The 21,273-nt window shown below is 36.9% G+C and overlaps 1 protein-coding gene and 1 non-coding gene across 3 annotated transcripts in view; both read right to left on the reverse strand.

Annotated features, from left to right (window-relative positions):
* The window catches only part of LOC149263398 (uncharacterized), a 110,465-nt gene that overhangs the window by 11,196 nt on the left and 77,996 nt on the right, over positions 1 to 21,273 (reverse strand). The window lies entirely within an intron of this gene.
* TRNAT-UGU (transfer RNA threonine (anticodon UGU)) lies at positions 12,023 to 12,095 on the reverse strand. The gene has a single exon. It is a non-coding gene; the product is annotated as a tRNA-Thr (tRNA).

Below are 21,273 nucleotides of genomic sequence, written 5' to 3' on the forward strand. Positions count from 1 at the left end.
ATCAATGCCAAACTGGAAGAACATCGAATTCAACAATGTCATGGATGCGATCACAAGGTTGAATGCAAAAGGGCATTTGGAGATTTTCGTGGCCTCCTTTCAAGGGTGAAATTTGATCCTACAATTCAGCAGCTTATACAACACCTGCAAGGCAAAATTGATGCAGAGAATTCCACTCCTCATCCTTTACTTTATCATTTCATTATTGCACTAAAACGTTAATATGGAGTCTGCCTATCTCATGAATGATGACCTATAAATCTTTTCTTCCATCAACCTTCCAAGGCATACACAACAGGAATGAGGAAATGAAAGTAAATTCAGAACCAACATTAGATTCTGACATAGTTGACATGCATTTCAAAGGAAGTCTACCGTATTATTTTTCATATAGAGTTTGTTGTCTTTGTGAATTATACTGCTATCGAACTTGGAATTATTATATTATGTTTTCAGATGCTACGTATCAGTATAGTGAGATGACCTGCGCATCTCTATGGGAGGATGACATTTGGCAATGGAATGAACATTTAGTGATTTAAAAATATTGCATCGACACATTGCAAAGAATCCACATTTAGTGGATGTCGAGTTTCATGACTTTGGAACATTCTTAGATTGATCCATTGTCTTAGTGCCACTGCCAAGGAAGAATAAAGATAATAACGAAGATTTGCCTAATTTATAGTCATTTCTTCTATATTAAGATAACTGGATAAACAACACGAGCAACATATTACTCCAACACCAAAGATCGACACAGAGTTTTCATTTTCATTCAAATCTTGGTTTATATTTTCAAAAGCTATTCTTAATGTTTAGTGGTTGGTTTGTTAAAAACAAAAAGGGAAAGAAACATAAGCAAATTATATTCATTGATTGGTGTAAGAATGAGAACAAATATATGTAGCCCGATAAAATAAGAATGAAAAAAAAAAATCAAACAGTTACCAAACAGTTTAACAAATGCAACTGCCAACACTCATCCGACAGCCATTTGTAGAGAATCAGAGACATCGTCAACAACAAGAGATCTATAAAAGGCAGCAAACTATCCAAATCAAGGGATTCCCAACTTTGCATACCCAGATGTTGCCCAATTTGTGAGTGAGGGCATGACCAGTAGTGAGGCTTTTCCATTTTTATTTCCAGTTCCTTCTTTGTGCACAAAATCTTTGCTTCTATGACATCATCATTGGTTTGCAGGTTGCTTTTCAGAGTGCTTCCTAGAACGTGAATGCAGATTTCTATTGATTAACAGCCAAACAAAAGTATAGATTCTTATTTTGCATTTCTTCCACTGTTATTATGATTAAATTTGGTACCAACTACGTGACGGTTTTGCAAGATATGATCTTCTTGTTACCTGTTGACCAATTTAAAGTTGACTATGTATCACCTTATCATTCTCATGCATATTCCATCCCGCAGAAATGTACTTTGATGTTGAAAGCGTAATAAAAAAAAATCCTTTGTTGGTCATATCTCGCCTCAGTGACTATTCTAGCATTTGGGCTTATGTCTTTTCAATCATGTGTTAATCTACTTTTTGTTTTTGTCTGTATAAATGTGTTATTTCCCTTTTCACTAACGTAATTTCTATAAGATATATGTGTGTGTGTGTGTGTATGTGTGTGATGTTATGTAAATTTGGTGCATTTTACCTTGTTTTACTATTTCTTACAACAACCCTAGCTTTGTAAATAATTCGTTAATGATTATATTAACTTTTAGGTTATCTACATTTTCTTTTAGTTCCTTTTATTTGTAGTTGTACTTCTTTTAGCTTTGTTTTTGTTTTGCATATAATTTCTTTATGTTTTAGCGTCAAGAAATGTTTATTGGCTACAACATGTTTTAATGTTTAATTGTTGTTTAATGAAATTTTATTCATCATAGTTCAATTATATCTTTCATGTAAGTGGACAAAATTCCAACCTTATAACATAAACACATATAAGCAACAATTAAACTAAATAATGAAGGAACAATTAATATCCAAAATATGCCTTAACTAATTTAACCAATGTTTGGTGTATGTGAATATTTCATTTATTAATAGGAGGTATAACACTTTAAATTGTTCTTGTGAAATATATTGTGGTCAATTTATTTTCTTTAATTTGCAAGTTTAATGTAGTTGAGGCTCTACATTATTCTAAGGTAAAAACCTTAGAGCACTTATTAGTTTGTTGCTTCTGTAAATAATTTGGTGTTTAGGGTTAGTGTAGTTAGTTAGTATTTTGCTTCTTTTCTCAGGGTTGCAAGTTGTAGGACTCCTAGCCAACTGTGACTCTTTGACAAGTGAGAGGGTTGAGTTGCACCATTTTTGGCATGGATTCAACACCTACTCGGGAGACTATAAACCCTAGGATAGCGTTCATGTTACTAGTCATCAACCGCCGAGATATTCAAGATGTTAATGTAGTGTCGGAGTGACACCTAACCCAAAAAAAAACATCAACATATTTATGGCGACCATATTGGGGAATGTTTAGTTTCACTCCCTCTTTGGTTTTCATCGCAATCTATTTTAGTTAAGTATGGGTGTCATTAACTGTTTTCTGCCTTGTCATGGCATGCCAACCACTTCCTCTTCCAACCCTGACCATCATTTACCGACATGGAATCTTTACCTGGGAGGAGGACAAGAACCCATACCCTTGGTTTACACCTTCCCCTCTAAAACTTACACATCCGATCAAGCTTCTTTCGTGCAAATTGAAACAACATCTACATTTGTTTTATGGTGATGGAAATGTTACTATACATGAGCATTTTCACGCATTCTCCAATGAGTGCATGATCTTCAGGGTCAATGAAAACGACATTTGTATGCTTTTGTTTTCGAACTCCCTTCAAGGACGTGTTGCTTCCCTGTTTTCCGACCTGCCTAATGAATGTTTTTCCACATGGAATGAACTTGCTTACTGGTTTACCTGGACCTTCGATACACCAGAGAATCCTTATGATCATCTTAAAATCTTTAACTAGTTATGCATGGAAAAGGGTGAAAGAATTCGTGCTTTCAATCTCTAATTTGTCAGAATTTACCACCTCATCCATGAATCTATTTGACCTACCAACCTGTTGAGAAATTTGGGGCATCATATGGATTAGAATCTTTAGGTAGATTTTTCTTAGATTTTGACATTTTCTTGTGATTGCTCTTTTCTTCTTATTAGTTCTTCTTTCAATTTATTATGTTCCATTCATCAAGACAAATGCCAAACAATGAAGATCAAAACAAGGGACACAAGATGTAGGCACTTAGTCAGGGAAAAACCCCTGCCTAAGGGTAAACCCAATCCAACTCTTCCACTAGTATATTCAAATCAAGATGAGGCAATCCAAGACCTTTTAGACCTACACAAAACCTCCTCCAATCACCAAGTCAGCCCTTCCTTCTAATAGATGATCCCTGCCAAAGTCTCCAAGTGTCAGCGTCTCAGATGTAGCTTCAATCCAGAATTTCAGCCCCCCAACTACAGAATTTCGACCCCCTAGCTACAAATTTTCGGCCCCCAACTTCAGAATTTCGAACCTGCAATAGATTCAAAATTTCAACCCCAGCGACATCTTAGAAACTTCGCACGTGTGAGAGAGATTTCCCAAGAACTCGATTTAGCTCTTCCCAGCTTCTTCCTTCCTTCTCCTGCAACTTCGCTCTCCTTTTCTACTTCTTTCTCTTGTAGATCGAACTTGTTGAGTGAGTGCTTCAAATAGGTCAAGTTGCCTCTCTATATATAGTCTTTCTGCTGGGTCAAATAGCCCTAATCCAGGCCGACTTCATGAGGACAGGGCCGACTTGGTGTGGAGGTGACAAATGACCTTTTTGACTAAAAAATAATTCTTTTTACATGATACAAAAGCCCAAGAAGGGTCTAATAAAAATGATAATGACTCTATTGACTCAAGACAAAACCTAGAAACCTTCAATGGAGGCTTTGACCTAAAATTCATTGACCCAAGCATGAAAGCCATGTTTTAATAAGTTGATTTCTTTAACAACACCAAAAAAATTGACAAATACAAGTATGAAGACCGACACTAGTTACATTCTTCAACACTCCTTCATACTAGGGAGGTATTCATAATTACATTTATACAGAGGTACAATGAAAGATCTCAAAATGATATACTCTATGAAGAGTCATAGCACACGCAGTGCTACAGATTAGATACCTGACCAGGGTACTCTAATCGTGTGGGACTAAGGTGTACTCAAATCAAGCTTTAGCCACTCTTGGTACCATCAGGATTTTAAGCTCTAACATCAACCCATGGATCTAGGTGCGTATCCAAAGGTCAAAGCTCCAATACCAACGCCACCCTCCCTACTTCGGGATCTAGACATCAACAAATAGGCCGACCAGATGTCCTCCCAAGTATCTTGTTGCCACAAGATGCTTTATCTCTCCTAATCAGATATATATCCACCAATCCAAGTATGCAAAAAACGTTCTACCTTTTTACATAGAGATCATGCACAATCACAACCCCAATCAATGATAGACCTTCAAATATATGTACAAAAACAAAAACCTTTGGGGTCCTCAATCATTTTGATGTTATTTATATCATCATCAAATTATTCAAATACAACTTTTCAAAAGCTTTCTTCTTCTTTCAGTTCATCAGTAGTACCAAATATAGCCTCAGTACTTCTCAAGTCTTTTGTTCGCAAATCTATCTAAAGTACTTTCATTCATCCTTCAGTTTTATTCTTTCTTCAAGGTATTCAATATGCCCTCCCTCTTAACTGAGGATATATACCCTTTCTTCTAACCAAGCTCCCTCTCAACTCAGCGGCTTCCTTTATAACATTGGAGAGACTTCACTCGTTCAAGGCTTCATTTCTTTTTCATGGCATCAAGGTCATCTTGATCATCATCATTCTTGTCACTTCATCATGCTCATCATTATTATCATCTTCAATTATGAACATCTTTAATATCTTGAAGATTATGTACCTGCAAAACTTTAATAGCAAGTACAACCAAATACAAATATACAAAAGCATGAAGTCAACTATATCATTACAATGGAAGCATCAAATCATTCAAGCTTTTATTAAATACCTAAACCTAGTTAGGTTTATAATTAATAAGAGTCATATCTTGTATATACTAGACTTCAACATCTTGCTAGGGTTTTGGTCATAAACCCTAGATTCCATCTTTGAGACATAAAGCCTTAGATATCAGCGACTTGAAATATTAATTTAATCATAAGGTTTCAACAATGTGCTTTTAGAATTATATGTCAAACTCTACTAGGGTTTGTTGCAAACCCTAGATTTCAAAATCTAAAACAATTAAGTTAGCATACTAGCATTTTATCTCTAGGGTTTCATTGTTATTTCCTTATATCAATTTCTTTCTATGATGTAACCCCTAGATGCAAACATCAAATTCCAAAATTAAATAACAATTTTGACGAAGCAAGGGCTTAGATCATACAGAGGAATATACACCTAGGTTTTCATTCCTAGGATCTTACTATAACTATTACAAGGGTGTTGTTCATAAACCCTAATTCATCAAACCCTGAAGATATAGGGTTTCATTACACAACCTATACATTAATAGCGAACCCTACAGGACTAGGGTTTTTACCACAACATAATCAAAACCCTAAACTTCAAAAGAATAGGATTTCATTATATGTTCTAAACTTTATCAACAATCCCTAAGTAAACTAGGGTTTCATTATTAACATTGACATACCCTTAGCATCAAGAGGATAGGGTTTTATAGTGAATCCTAAAGGTTAAGGTTTCACAAGAATGATCAAAAGACGAGATAGTATAACGAGGGTAGATTCAATCTAATGGTTAATTGCCCTAACAAGAATCTTCAAGATTCAAAATCCTAGACATAAATATGTTAGTAATGTAAAGTAAATTTTAAATGAAGAATGATCATATCCTTTTGATGCAAAACTTTATACATACCTAGAGTTGCTTTTACAAACCTTGCATGGTTATTTATTGAAGGACTCCCTCTGAAACTTCTTATAAGTCTTCTTTTGGATACTCCTTGTGAATCCAATTGTTACTTTCTACAAGTTTTCTTGCAATAATTTTCTTGACAAACACTATCAAAAGTATGCAAGTACAAGACTATGATCTTGGTTCCTAGAATTTCAAGTTCAAAAACTAAACACTATTTCATTTCATTCTTGCCATGAATTGACATATAACTTGAACTACTTATAAATCCTAGACACTATAAGATTGGGTTTCTAAATGAGGTTTTTCAAGTGTATTATTCTCATTCCCTATATATAATATTGCAAATCCTAGGATCATATAAACAACTAAATCCTAAGACATTAACCTTTTAACAAATGAACCATGATATACGTACCTCAAGAATTACATACCTTTGCCTTCCATTGAATTTGTTGTTCTTCTTGCAAACTAAAGATATAGGAGAGAAATAATACTTACCTTTCTTTTGATAAGATCCTTAAAGCTTCTTCCATAAGTGCAAGATAAACAAGTTCTTTATTGTTGTAGACTTCTTCCTTCCTTGAGACTAAGATTGTTTTTATTTACGGTTCCTTTAATTTGAGGTGATTGAAGCTTTGTAACAGACCTACAACTCCAGAAGTTCTCATCTCTTATGTCACTCCACAGATCTGTGAATTAAACAAGGTGACTGTAGCTTGATGATAATCCTCCAAGATAGGCTTAGAGCACCTCCAAGTAATTCGGTCTATGATTTTTATGTGCACAGGTCTATAGTATGGGTCTCAGCCCTCTTACAAGATGATAGTGGCTAAGTTCTAATCCCTCTAAACAATGTATTTGAGTTTAGAACTTTTCGGTTCCCTTTCCAAGTGATTGAAGCTTCAAATCAAGCTTTCTGAAATATACCTATGCCCAGAACTTAGTAGGAGACTCGACTCCTCTTGTAGCAATGTTATTAGCCCTCCAACCATTTCGATCTTTTCTTATAATCAATAGATCCCCTCACTAGCTTTACAAGGCTTCTTCTAATCCTCAAAAATGAGATTTGGTTACCCACCAATATACACAGTGTTTTGAAGTTTGCATCACAAAGTTTTCAGATCTCTTAGCAATAATTTCAAACCTTGTTCCTTATGCATAGTACTTCGCTCCTCTTAACAAATTTCTCAGCCTTGAATGGGCTGCTAAACTAGCCCTTCAGTGCTCCAGAACATGGCTTATATGCTCTTCAACAAATCTCAATCATCCTGTATATACCTGCGGCCTAATCACTATAACTAGGGCTTGTGATCATGTTCAAAATTTCGTTCTAAGGAGCTCGGCCTTATGAGAATGACTTCTTTTGTTTGACTTGAAGTTCTTGTGATCTTCTAACTGCCCAAATGCCAATGAACCAAGCTCTGATACCATGTTGAGAAATCTAGGGCATTATATGGATTAGAATCTTTAGGTAGATTTCTCTTAGACTTTGATATTTTCTTGTGATTTCTCTTTTATTCTTATTAGTTCTTCTTTCAATTTATTATGTTCCATTCATCAAGACAAATGCCAAACAATGAAGATCACAACAAGGGGCACAAGATGTAGGCACTCAGACAGGGCAAAACCCCTATCTAGGGGAAAACCCAGTCAAACTCTTCCACTAGTATATTCAAATCAAGATGAGACAATCCAAGACCTTTTAGACCTACACAAAAACCTCCTCCAATCACCAAGTAAACCCTTCCTTCCAATAGATGATCTCTGTCAAAGCCTCCAAGTGTCAGCTTCTCAAATGCAATGTCAATCCAAAATTTTGGCCCCCGAGCTTCAGAATTCTGGACTTGCAGTAGATTTAGAATTTTGGCCCCAACGACAACCCAGAAATTTTGCACGTGTGAGAGAGAGATTGCCCAAAAAATTGATTTAGGTCTTCCCAACTTCTTCTTTCCTTCTCCTGCAACTTTGTTCTCCTTTTTTGCTTCTTTCTCTTGTACAACGAACTTGTTGAGTGAGTGCTTCAAATAGGTCGAACTACCTCTCTAGATATAGCCTTTCTGTTGGGTCGAATAGCCCTAATCCAGGCCGACTTCATGAGGACAAGGCCGACTTGGTGTGGAGGTGACAAATGACCTTTTTGACTCAAAAATAATTCTTTTTACATGATACAAAAGCCTAAGAAGGGTCTAATAAAAATCACTATCACTCTAACTCAAGGCAAAACCTAGAAGCCTCAATGGAGGCTTTGACCTAAAAATCATTGAATGAAACCCATGCTTTAATAAGTCAATTTCTTTAACACTAAAATTTCTTTTGGCAAATACAATTATGAAGACCAGCACTAGTTACATTCTTCAACACAACCTAGTTGCATATCTGCATTATTATAATCTCATACCTCTTATTTACTGATGGCAGCTAGAGGAAAGGAACATTCAAGCCTTGATCACTTGTATTGATCTCAAAGAGAAAATCCATAGAATTGGTTTCTCTCCTAATCTTAATGATGTGTATCCTGATCCTTCCTCTTTAATGCTTACCATTTACGATCTACAGATTGGATGTGTTGTCTTGAGAATGGAGTTTCCAGGCAATCCTTACTTAAGTCTTTCAATGAACCCTTTCATTTGAAACCTAGTTATGATTCTTATGCCATTTGTGATCAAGAGTGTGCATTGAATGATGATCACCATCGCATCATCACGGATGATTACCATTTTTTTTCCAGACTCAAATGCTCTTACATTTGAGGGTGATCGAATTCCATCTCCATGTTGTGATTCCCTTGTCACCTCACACATTTTCGTGCAATGACATTCAGCCCCAGACTAAGCTCGACCTCTCCCACCCTTTGTTCGATGTCACGTATAATGATTATAGTGAGGAATGGTTGAGTCATGATGATATGAAATGCTTTCTTGATGTGACTGATGATTTATTCTTTGATGAACTCAAGGGAGAGGTCCTTCCTTATGAAAAGTCGAGTCCAGCTATGAAAGGTGCTTATTTGATTTGGATGATGAGATCTCTTTCAAAGAGCCAGAAAATGAAGCCTTTACTTTTGACTTTAAAGGAGTTTTGTCAACCCAATTTGTTGAATATGAAGTTTTTGGGTTTGAAATGTCTCATGCATGTGAGTCTTCTTTTGTTCACAATACGAGGAATGTGTGGCATGACCTGGAAGTGGTTTTTAATGAAAGCCATGAGTGTGATACACATGCACCCTCTTACATTTCGAGTCTAGTACACAAGCCCACACTTGTTGGTTGGCACCTCATGTGTTACAGCCAATAGTACTTTTGGCTTCTTGTTAAGCCATTTTCTTTGACACTCACGCTGGTTGGTTGCCAGGGTTGTCATCCTTACTTGATTTCCATACAACAAGTCATTAATCTTGCATGTAAGATTCAAGATGCATTCCTCTATGCTCAATGTTATCTTGTATGATCATCAGGTATTCTTGGGTCCTTAATCTTGTATATAAATAAAATTGCTTTAAAATTATAAATTAAATTTATTAAAAAAAAAAAATGCTTTCTTTTATTTGTTTTGTTTGCTTTCAACATCATCTCATGCTTTGCTTTCCTTTTATGTTATGCTAATCGCTTTGATTCACAATTTTGAGCTTCTAGTTTAGTTTTGGTTTTTGTCGCATGTTTAGCTTGCCTGCCTAAGTTTGCAGTTATTGTCGCTTTTATTTTCTTTCAGTTCGCTTTTTCCTTATGCCATTAATCATTGATCAACATTCCCACCCCTCATCTACATTCCCTGATGTTATGAGGAAAGGTGAATGTGTGTTGAGTTTGGATAAGTCAATGGTGAGAAAGAAGATATATTTGTGCATAACTTATCACTAACGTACGAAGTTTTCTAATGAGAACTTGGAAAACAACAAAATCTTAAATGCCTCCTGCACTCATCTTTACAGAACTCGCTGGAACTGAGTCTGATCCACTCATGTAAAGGCCCCTACTCGAAAGCAATGCAAGTCACAATAGTGGATTTTCTTTGCCTCCCCCTTCTTTCTTTTTTAATGAACTAGTTTTCCCTGAGCGGCCCCTTGAAGGTTCGCCTTCTACTGCACTAACGACTTTTGTTCTCATCCCTTTGTCCCGCTTCTTTCATTCCCTCTACCTTCTTGGTTTCCCCCTCCTCGATTTCTTGAAATCAACAGAGTATTTCTAATTTTTGGTTCGCATGGTGCAAACCTCCCTATGGAGTCGCCAATGTTGATGCACATCAACAATTCAAAAAAATTTGCAAGCCATTACGGGTGTCTTCCTATTCTCAGCTCCATTTATACGAGTGTTGTGCGACTTGTTCATCATGAGCCTTAACGAAATCAAAAGGGAAAAAGAGCCTACCCTCTTTATCTCATAACTTTCTCGCCCATTTTATCTCCTAGACCTATAAGTGTAATTGTGACGTGGCGTATCTTGTTGATCTCTTATGAGTCTAAAGCCAAAAGAAGGAAAATGGATATGTCTATGGTTATTTGTTGCAAAAGAAAATGCCTTCATTAAGTTCTTCACCCTATATTGTTACAAGTCTTATGTAATGATGTTTGTGGCCCCCTTCTTATCATTGTAAAAGGTCCCAAAAAATTTGTGCCTATCCTCTCTAGGCCCTCCTATCACCATAGGGATACGAAAATATTTATCATTGAAGTCCCAATTTATGTCAACTATATTGAAGTCCTCATCTATATTAGTGAAAAAGAGCTTTCTCCCTTTTATTATTTTAAAGGTCCAAAAAATATATATATTTTTTCTTTCATCAAGGAGAAAGCTATGTTCATCACTTGTTGTCATAAAAATGTTGGAAAAGGTGTTTCCTAAGCCTTTGGGCCTTGCATGAACGTTAATATGAAGTCAATCTATACATATGTGTGTACATATACATGGCCCAAACACTACTTTTTGGTTCGAGCCCTTTTTATCGAAAAAATCTCTATCTTAAAATATTATGATGCCTTATTCTCTTGGCGCTCTTTATCATCACGAAAGTCAACTGTATGCTCACAATCAAGGGAGGCCCATGCCACAAGTTCCAAGGCCCACCACCGTCAAAGGTCGTTCACATCGTCGTATTAATAGAGAAATACCAATGGTATATCAAAAATGTGTTGTAAATTTGCCCACTATATGTGAGATATATGCCTTTAAAAGGTTGTTAAAAGATTATAACTAGCCATCACCTACGAATATACTTTGCAGACACCAACATTTGTTCTAAGATCCAAAGCTGCCAAGAATGCCTTACCGTCGATGGGCACCAACAGCAATATATATGTAGCACATTATAGATTCCCACCATGCATGTGGGATATAAAGTGTTTGGTTTCGAAAAAAAAGACATTTTTACAAAAAATTGAAGACAGCCATAAGTCTACGTTGCATGCTCTAATTACGAGCGATATGATTATTGGACTTCTTGATATAGGTGTTTGGTCCAAGAACAACACACCACAACAAACCATTAAATCATGAAGAGGCAAATGTTTTGAAACCCTGTCAAGTTGATGGGGATGGAGTATGCACTGAGCGAGAACGCCATTAAAACCTTCAATACAACTATCATTTGTCTTTCCAGAATTGGATACAATTCCCTCATCAAATGCCTTCCTGCTCAAATTGTTTCCGGACTCAATATTCTCAATCGGTATTTCTTGCAATAATATTCGAAGCGCAGTTTTTTGATACACAATAGAAAGGCACTTGTATTATCTTAATAAGGGAACGACGTATTATTTTTAAACGAGGTCCCCGATAACGGGACATAGAAACTCCTTATTCAATTAACAAATAGTGCTAGAAAGAAGAAAGAATAGTATAACCCGTATGAGTACTACTGGAATTCTTTTATATGGAAAACGAAGATCTTTCTCCAATTTGTTATTGATCCTAATAGCTCCAATCATTTCATTCATCCCGTTCCTAGTTGGGAGTAAATGATCATGGCATGACAGACCCGACGAACGATCGTAAGAGTATTCTCCATTCCATCTTGATCCTAACAAAACTTTGTGGATTATGGAAATGAGAGGAACGGAACGGAACGGAAAAGAGCCAGCTATCGGGATCGAACCGATGACCATCGCATTACAAGTGCGATGCTCTAACCTCTGAGCTAAGCAGGCTCGATGGAATATCACTCCCCATTTCATTGGGGTGAGATCCATAGATTCCTTTGGAATCCTAACGATTATAGCGCGAATCAGATTCAATGACGCAATCCAGATTACGATTACAACGGAACATTGTTTGAATGTAGATTCTTTCAAGGGAAAGAAAGGAGAAGTAAGGGTCAATTGATATCGATCGTTTTACTCACTCTTCCAAATCGACTAGGGGAGGATAATAACATTGCATTTCAAATGGATAAATAATATAATGATTCCCAGTCATATTCGATTGGGGTAGAGATAGAGAAGGGGAGAGAAGGGGAGTAGGGGAGTAGGGGAGGATATTTCTCCCACCCAATATTGAGAAAATATCCAATGAATAATGCTGATGGATATTACATAATAGGATTAGATCAAGGTATGATCTTGTTCTTCGAGAAGGGGATATGGCGGAATTGGTAGACGCTACGGACTTGATCGAATTGAGCCTTGGTATGGAAACCTACCAAGTGATAGCTTCCAAATCCAGGGAACCCCGGCGCTCATTTCTCCAATTATGAAGCATGGCTGGCTGATCCCACTCACATCAAACCCAGTGCCCAAATAGTTTGGCCAATAGTAGGCCAAGAAATATTGAATGGGGATGTAGGTGGAGGTTTTCGAGGGATACAAATAACCTCTGGGTTCTTCCAGATTTGGCGAGCATCTGGAATAACCAGTGAATTACAACTTTACTGCACTGCAATTGGTGCATTGATCTTTGCAGCGTTAATGCTTTTTGCTGGTTGGTTCCATTATCACAAAGCTGCCCCAAAATTGGCTTGGTTCCAGGAAGTAGAATCCATGTTGAACCATCATTTAGCAGGGTTACTAGGACTTGCCCAATATAGTGAGATTGGAGTACTGTTTTGGCAATGTTTTACGGTGCAACATGCATGGGATGACCTGCAAAATATATTGAAGCCATTGTTTTCGAAAATAGAATAAACAAAAAGAGAGAAATTTCATCTACAATACAGAATTTACGTTTGGCTGATTACTCAATATCCATAATTTGGTAATGTATTTGTATGTATTGTGTTATAAGAATCCAATTACTTATTCCAAGTGAAAGAATGGAGTGGTTTCTCCATGGAGAATTGCTAGAGGAAAAGCCAAAAATCCCAACGAGCACTTCTCAATTAATCAACGCTAAACTGCAAGAACATTGAATTCGACAAAGTCATGGATGCGGTCACGAGATTGAATGCAAAAGGGCATTTGGAGATTGTCCTGGCCTCCCTTCAAGAGTGAAATTTGATCCTACAGATCAACAGCTTATACAACACCTGCAAGGCAAAATTGGTGTAGAGAATTCCACTCCTCATCTTTTACTTGATCGTTTCATTATTACACCAAAAGGTGAAGATGGAATCTGCCTATCTCATGAAGGACCTATAAAGTTTTTCTTCCATTGACCTACCAAGGCATACGCAACAAGAACAAGGAAACGAAAGTAAATTCAGAAGCAACCTCGGATTCTGACATAGTTGACATGCATTTCGAAGGAAGTCTAACATATTATTTTTCATACAGAGTTTGTTGTCTTCGTGGATTATACTGCTATTGAACTTGGAATTATTACATTTATCATTATGTTTTTAGATGCTATGTATCAATATATTGAGATCACCTACACATCTCTATGGGAGGATGACATTTGGCGGTGGAATGAACATTCAGTGATTTAAAATATTTTGCATCGACACAGTGCAAAGAATCCACATTTAGTGGATGCCGAGTTTCATGACATTGGAACATTCGTAGATCGATCCACTGTCTCAGCGCCATTGCCAAGGGAGACCTGTAGTGTACAGATAATAAAGAAGATTTGTCTACTTTATAGTCATTTCTTCCATATTATGATAACTGGATAAACACCACGAGCAAAATATTACTCCAACACCAAAGATCGACATAGAGTTTTCATTTTCATTCAAATCCTGGTCTATATTTTCAAAAGCTCTTCTTAATGTTTAGTGGTTGGTTTGCTAAAAAAAAAACGAAAGAAAGATAGGCAAATTATATTCATTAATTGGCATAAGAATGAGAACAAATATATGTAGACCGATACAATAAGAATTAAAAAAAAATCGAACAGTTGCCAAAAAGTTTAACGAATGCAACTGCCAGCACTCACCCAACAGCCATTTGAAGAGTATCAGAGACATCCGTCAACTAGAACAGATCTATAAAAGGCAGCAGACTATCCAATTCAAGGGATTCACAACTTTGCATACCCAGATGTTGCCCAAGGGCATGACCAGTAGTGAGGCTTTTCCCTTTTTATTTCTGGTTCCTTCTTCATGCACTGAATCTCTGCTTCTATGACATCATTGCTGGTTTGCAGGTTGCTTTTCAGAGTGCTTCCTTCAACGTGAATGCAGAGTTCTATTGATTAACAGCCGGACAAAAGTACAGATTCTTATTTTGCATTTCTTCCACTGTTATTATCATTAAAGTTGGAACTAACTATGTGACGGTTTTGCAGGATAAGATCTTCTTGTTACCTGTTGACCAATTTAAATTTGACTACGTATCACCTTCTTATTCTCATGCATATTCGATCCTGCAGAGATGTACTTTGATGCTCAAAGCGTAATAAAAAAGAAATCATTTGTTGGTCATATCCCGCCTTAGTGACTATTCCAGCATTTGGGCTTATGTCTTTTCAAATATGTTTTAATCTACTTTTGCTTTCTGTATAAATGTGTTATTAACTTATTTCATTTTTACTTCGTAAGTTATGTAATGTATATGTGTGTATGTGTTTTCCTTGTGATGTTATGTAAATTTTGTGCATTTTACCTTATTTTACTATTTCTTACACTAACCCTAGTTTAGTAAATAATTTGTTAATTATTATATTAACTTTTAGGTTATCTGCATTTTCTTTTAGTTCCTTTTTTTGTAGTCGTACTTCTTTTAGCTTTGTTTTTGTCTTGTATATAATTTGTTTATGTTTTAGATTCAAGAATTATTTATTGGCTATAACATGTTTCAATATTTAATTATTGTTTAATGAAATCTTATTCATCATAGTTCAATTATGTATTTCATGTAAGTTGACAAAATTCCAACCTTGTAGCATAAACATATATAAGCAAACAATTAAACTAAATAACAAAGGAACAATTAATATCCAAAATATGCCTCCAAAAATTTAACCAATGTTTGGTGTATATAAATATTTGGTTTATTAATAGGAGGTATAATGCTTTAAATTGTTCTTGTGGTCAATTTATTTTCTTTAATTTGCAAGTTTAATGCAGCTGGGGCACTACAGTATTCTAAGGTCAAAACCTTCGAGCATTGATTAGTTTGTTGCTTCTGTAAATAATTTGGTGTTTAGGGTTAGTGTAGTTAGTTAATATATTGTTTCTTTTGTTAGGGTTGTGAGTTGTAGGACTCTTCCTGTTAATTTTTATGGCTACATTATTCTTTGTTGCAGATAATTGCATTTTTAATCGTCTTCAACCTTTACATATCACATTCACCCTGTCACATCTTAACAACATTAGCAATTATGCAGAAAGAACAATAACATCAACATTGCCGCAGAACATAAAGAAACAACAGAAGAAAAGAATGCACAAAAAGGACAATGGGATTTTGGTCAGAGACCAAGTCAAAACCCCACAAAGGGGGAACACATTAAAATTCTTCTTCTATTAGATATTCATCAATTGTTCAATTGAGATACAAAGTATAATAATCATGAGACATCATCATCAAACCTGTCAAGCCTCCAAGGGCCAACCTAGATCAGTTCACAACTTTGTTTGTCAACTAACCAAAACAAATCCAAGAGAGCTGCTACAATATCATATATGTTATATCTGTCATAAGAGACACTGACATCATTTTCATAGCAATACTGTCATCATATATCTTACTTCCTTCATATAAGAGCAAAGACACGGATTAAGACATGTTAGTAAAAACCCTAACTAGTTAGATGTATTAGGGTTGCTTCCTTCACTGTATTGTGACAAATAACCTTGTGACATGATATATAAACAACGTCATAGATCTATCAAGTTTTACTACCATATCCAAGACAACATTGTATTCTAAGTCACCATCAAATATGTTCTAGTCATAGTCGCATAGAATATTGTCTCACCACTATATGAACATACTATCTCATATTAAGGTTTGTTGATTTGGGATAGCATCGGATGTGCTCTAGGCCTCAAATTTTGCAAGGAGGCTTGGGCACATGCATTCCAAAGAACCCAAAAACCGTATTGGGAAATTCCACCCAGAGACTATTATATTAAAATAATTAATATTCTTAATGGGGTTCCTAAGTCTAAACATAGGAAAATTAAAATATTAATGGGTATTAATCTAATTGTGGGTGAATCTTCTAGATAAAGATGGATATCAAGTCAAAACGATCTGAGCCTTTGATTAGGAGTTAATCTAGGCCGTTGGTTGCCCAACAGGAAGATATAAGAAGGGGCTTGAGGGTCATTTGGAAAATACACCAAGAGAGATCAAGAAATCGATTTTCTAAAGTGAGAAGTTCTCAGGAGGAAAAATCGATTGAGGAGATTTCTTGCAGCGAAGGGGCAATGAGAATCCGGAAGAAAGAAGTTCTGGAGAGTATGAGGCAGAGAGAGGACAGAAAACGTCCAGAGAGGGGCTGACACTGGCCCACGCAGTGCTGATGCAGAGGCAGTGCAATCCTTGAAGGGAAGTCGAGTTTCTTGCTAAGGGAATTCGAGTTTCCGTAGTCGAGAGCCGTGGTGTGAGTCCGGGAGGCAGAAGATCGATTTTCTCAGCCAGCAGAGGATCCGAAAGAGGGCCAGCGTAATACGTAGCAAGGGTGATGCAAAAACTGCCAGGAGTGACGCAGTTCTATGTAGAGACCACGCAGAGGGTGACGCAGCGCCTCCAGTTCAGCAAGATCAGTCATGGATTCTCCCAGTGACAGGGTGAGATCATTTCACCAGTCTTTTGTTCAGTATTATCTCTGTATTGGATTGCTAGTTGAGCATCCTAGAATTGTACTCAAATTTCCTCCCGCATAATAATAAAGCCCTCAGAGCTGCTACATCGGTTTTCCCGCATTGGGTTTCTCCGGGGACATTTGTCCAAAAATAACGGGGTCCTGTGTGCTTGCATTTCCTTCCTCAGTTTCTATGTTTCAGAATCATATTTAATTTGGTGTAGGCTGCTTCAGTAATTTACTTCAATGTTTCAAGAAGAAAGCTGAAATAAGTTTGTAATGTAATTTACAATCTAGGTGAAGTAGATTCAGCTGGTTGCAGTAGGATTCCTGAGATTGTTAGATCTAGGAATTTTCACAAGGTTATCATGAACCATATCAATGCAAGTTAAGCAAGCCAATAAGATACAACCCACAATGGTGAGATACAACTCACAGTGAAAAGATATGACCCACAGCAATGAGAAATGACTCACTGTGAAGAGATACGACCCACAATGATGAGAAATAACTCATTGTGAAGAGATACGACTCATAGAAAAGAGCTATGACCCATGGCGATCCAACAGTGAAGAAATATGACTCATAGAAAAGACATATGACCCACAACAATGAGAAACGACTCACTGTGAAGAGATACGACTTGTAGAAAAGAGATATGACCCACAGCGATCCCATAGTGAAGAAATACAACTCATAGCAAAGAGATACGATTTACTGTATAAATGTATCGAACCACAAAACTTCTGTAATGAGCCACTACAAAGTAATAGAACCACAAATTCAGTGCGAGTGAGAGTCATGATGCTTCTAGAAAGAGAGTCACAGAGTTGCGGTGCCAGCTAGAGAAGTTTGTTGACGAACTATTGCTCAATTCCAAAAATATTGTCAACGAATCAATATGAGTGCTAGAAGAAGGCCAATGAACCAAAAATTCGAGCCATAAGAAAAATATAAGCCGCGGACTTTATTTGATCGAGCCTCAAAGATTTTGTTGCCAACCATATGGTTATATGTTTTGTTTGATCAATAAGATCTTTATTTATATAATGTGGTGAAGGGTCTTGCTTGAGAGGCCAACTATTTAGCTTGGAGGGAAAATCTAAAAATTCAACTCTCTTTTAAATAAATATTTTCTTTTATAATTATTTATTCAATTTACCTTAATAATTTATAGTAATATTTTCTTTTATCCAATTAAATTCAACTTGGGCTTCTTTTGGGGCACTTAGGGTTTCCCTTTGGGGAAATTCATCCCAAAGTTGCCCAAATTTCAACACTCCCTCTCAACTAGGGAAGAATTTCCATCTGCATCAAACATCTCATCTGCTCTGTGCTTTGTTCCCTCTTAGAACAATCTCATCTCAAATGATATGTCTCAATATATAATAAGGCAAGCAGCTGCATCATCCTTACATCTCGTCTTGTCTATGAGAACACCTGCATCCCAATACTTGAGCAAGATCGACTTACCAGGTAGGGTAAGGATCACATCCTATCTCAAGTCACCTCAACCCATTGGCCACATGGGGAGGACCAATCCCAACAAGCCCAGCTTGTGGGTAGGATGCCAATTGGGTTATACTCTGCCAAGTCCCAGATTTGATGGTAGGGGGAGATACCCACTTGTCATAAATGACAAGGATCACTCACACACCCTACAACGACAATAAGGGAGATCAACTTACCATGGGGGTAAGGATCACACCCTATCCTATTGTCCTGAGTTCCCTCAACCCCAGGAGCCCTTACTTCTCCATTCCTCACCCTAGGAGCTCAACAGGGGGGAAGAGATATACTTAGTGTTCTCGATCGACCCGGGACCCCTTCCTCTCATCAGTGCCTTCATTAGCTTACGACTGTTAGTCCTAGCCATAGTGCATGACACCAAGAGAATATCAAGTTAACCACAAGCTTGTATGTTGGAACTCAAGAATCCTACTGTATGTTTGTTCATCAATCAAAATGCAATGGAGTATCATAGCTCCTCTCTACACCATATCCTGGATATAGTGATATCTTATCTCAATGTGCTCGACGTGTCATGGAACACATGATTCTCTGCCTATCAAATCCCACAATATGTCATAGTATATCATAGTCGTGCCTAGCATATGTTCAAATAGCTTCAACGGGATTTCTAAATCATATTGACTTGCAGCCATTTATGCTAGCATAAATGCATACTACCACTCAAAGCAACAAATTTCAACACCTGTCCTATCCTAGAAATCATGGCAGATAACACTCAGATGTGCTCAATCATATCCATTTAGACTCAAGTATTCAGCAATGGGTTTCAGATCATAAATTACCAGCTTATGCAACATACCAGTATACATATCCAGCTCAATATGGCTCAAAGTACATAATGCAAATCAAGAATTCATCTAACTATCAACTCATCGTGGAAATCCATCAAAATTTTATTTGAAGAGGAGGCTCTCTCAACTGCTTCAGTGTAGTCCATCATGCCAAGCATACTTCCCTTTAAAAGGAAATCCTCATCATCTCTTTGTTACACTTCTAGTCTCAAGTAGTTAATCACCAAGGCTCTGCAGTCAGCTCCCTCTGGCACTGAATACTGAGATGGTCTGATCCTATCATAAATAAGTTGTCAACGAATATAACCAAATATCAAAAGACATATCTGCAACCTAAAGAGAGGTTATTGTCTGTATCAGATGACCATCAATCCAAGCATGCAAAGATCAAAGGGCTTGCTTGAGTCAATATGGGACTTTCTTCCACCTGCAATCATGAATCTAATCTCATGTACCTGAAAGCCTTAGGGTAGTTCCAAGTTATGCTTCTTCCTTATATACATCATGGAGGAAGCTAACTTCAAATACATCTGACAATAGCACATCAAGCAACGGAAGTCAAGATCTCACCATAACCTTCATCGGATCATCCTCTGAGAGCATACTTCTCATCATAGTTTGAACCATATCACAGAAGCATCAAACACTGCTACATCTTAGTCATCAAGAACGGTCCTTGCATTAAGGACATATAGCTCTCAACATCATATCAAACTGGTGCACTTCAATCTACTCCCTCTAAATAGGAAGCTTCTTCAGTCATAGTTATCAACCAAGGAGACTGCCACCCTTCCGTCGAGGTCTTAAGCTCTTGTCTCTGCATCCTTCTCAATCTCGACATAGAGGACTTGGTCCTCACATCCTTTTGAAGTGCTTGCATATCCCAGAAAAGAGCAAGAGCAATAATGTCAAAGTAAATAATAATAATGAAAGTGTACCTGGTGATGAGATGGGATTGTCTTTCTATAAATGAGAGTGGCTTCTTCATTATCCTGCTCCTGCTTCCTTTGAAATTTCCTGCACCAACTCCCTTTAGAAGCTTGCTCTTCCTACACTGCTTTGCATCTTAATGATCCTCAAGATGGATCACATCCTCATCCAAGAAGTTAGTGAAACAAATAAAATACTCATGTAGGAAGAATCATCAATAATCGAAAAGAATAAATTCACAAAGAAATGGCATGAGTCTTGAAAGTACTTATCTTTAATGTAGATTAGAGAAGGCTCATAGCTCCCTCTTGAATTTATCTCCCTCTTAGCCAGGAAGCACTACTGTCCATCGATCATTTGTCAATATCGTCTTCAGAAGAGATGCATCCTCATGAATACCACTTGTATCATTTATCTTCTTTCATCGACAACCAAGACCAATCATCAATGTATATGATGACTATAGGATCTATAGCATACCCTATTCCTAGAGTTTCTCTAAATATATCGAGCACTTATCACCTATCATGTCATATTAGGAAGATTCATACTAGAGTTTCTTTGAATTTGTCAAGTACTTGAATAACTGAATGGCATCTCATTGTTCATATCATATCATGAATAATTTTGAATCATATTAGCCATTTTTCACATCAAGACCACTCTTAGGGTTTCTCCCAAACCCTAGCTTGTACTTGCAAAAAGGTCTCACCAGGGTTTCCTACAAACCCTAGCTTCTTTTAGGTCTCTACCATCTTCATCCTTTTCACTATGCTTGATCCATCATAGGTGTCTTCATGGGGGTGAAATTTAATGACTTTTCTTCAGCCCAACTCTGATACCATGTTAATTTTTAGGGCTACATTGTTCATTGTTGTAGATAATTGCATTTTTAAGCTTCTTCAACTTTTATATATCACATTCACCCCATAACATCTTAACA

Source organism: Pinus tabuliformis, chromosome 6 (assembly GCF_031772625.1).
Source record: "Pinus tabuliformis cultivar Carrire ecotype Pingquan chromosome 6, CPIR1, whole genome shotgun sequence".
Lineage (NCBI taxonomy): Eukaryota > Viridiplantae > Streptophyta > Pinopsida > Pinales > Pinaceae > Pinus > Pinus tabuliformis.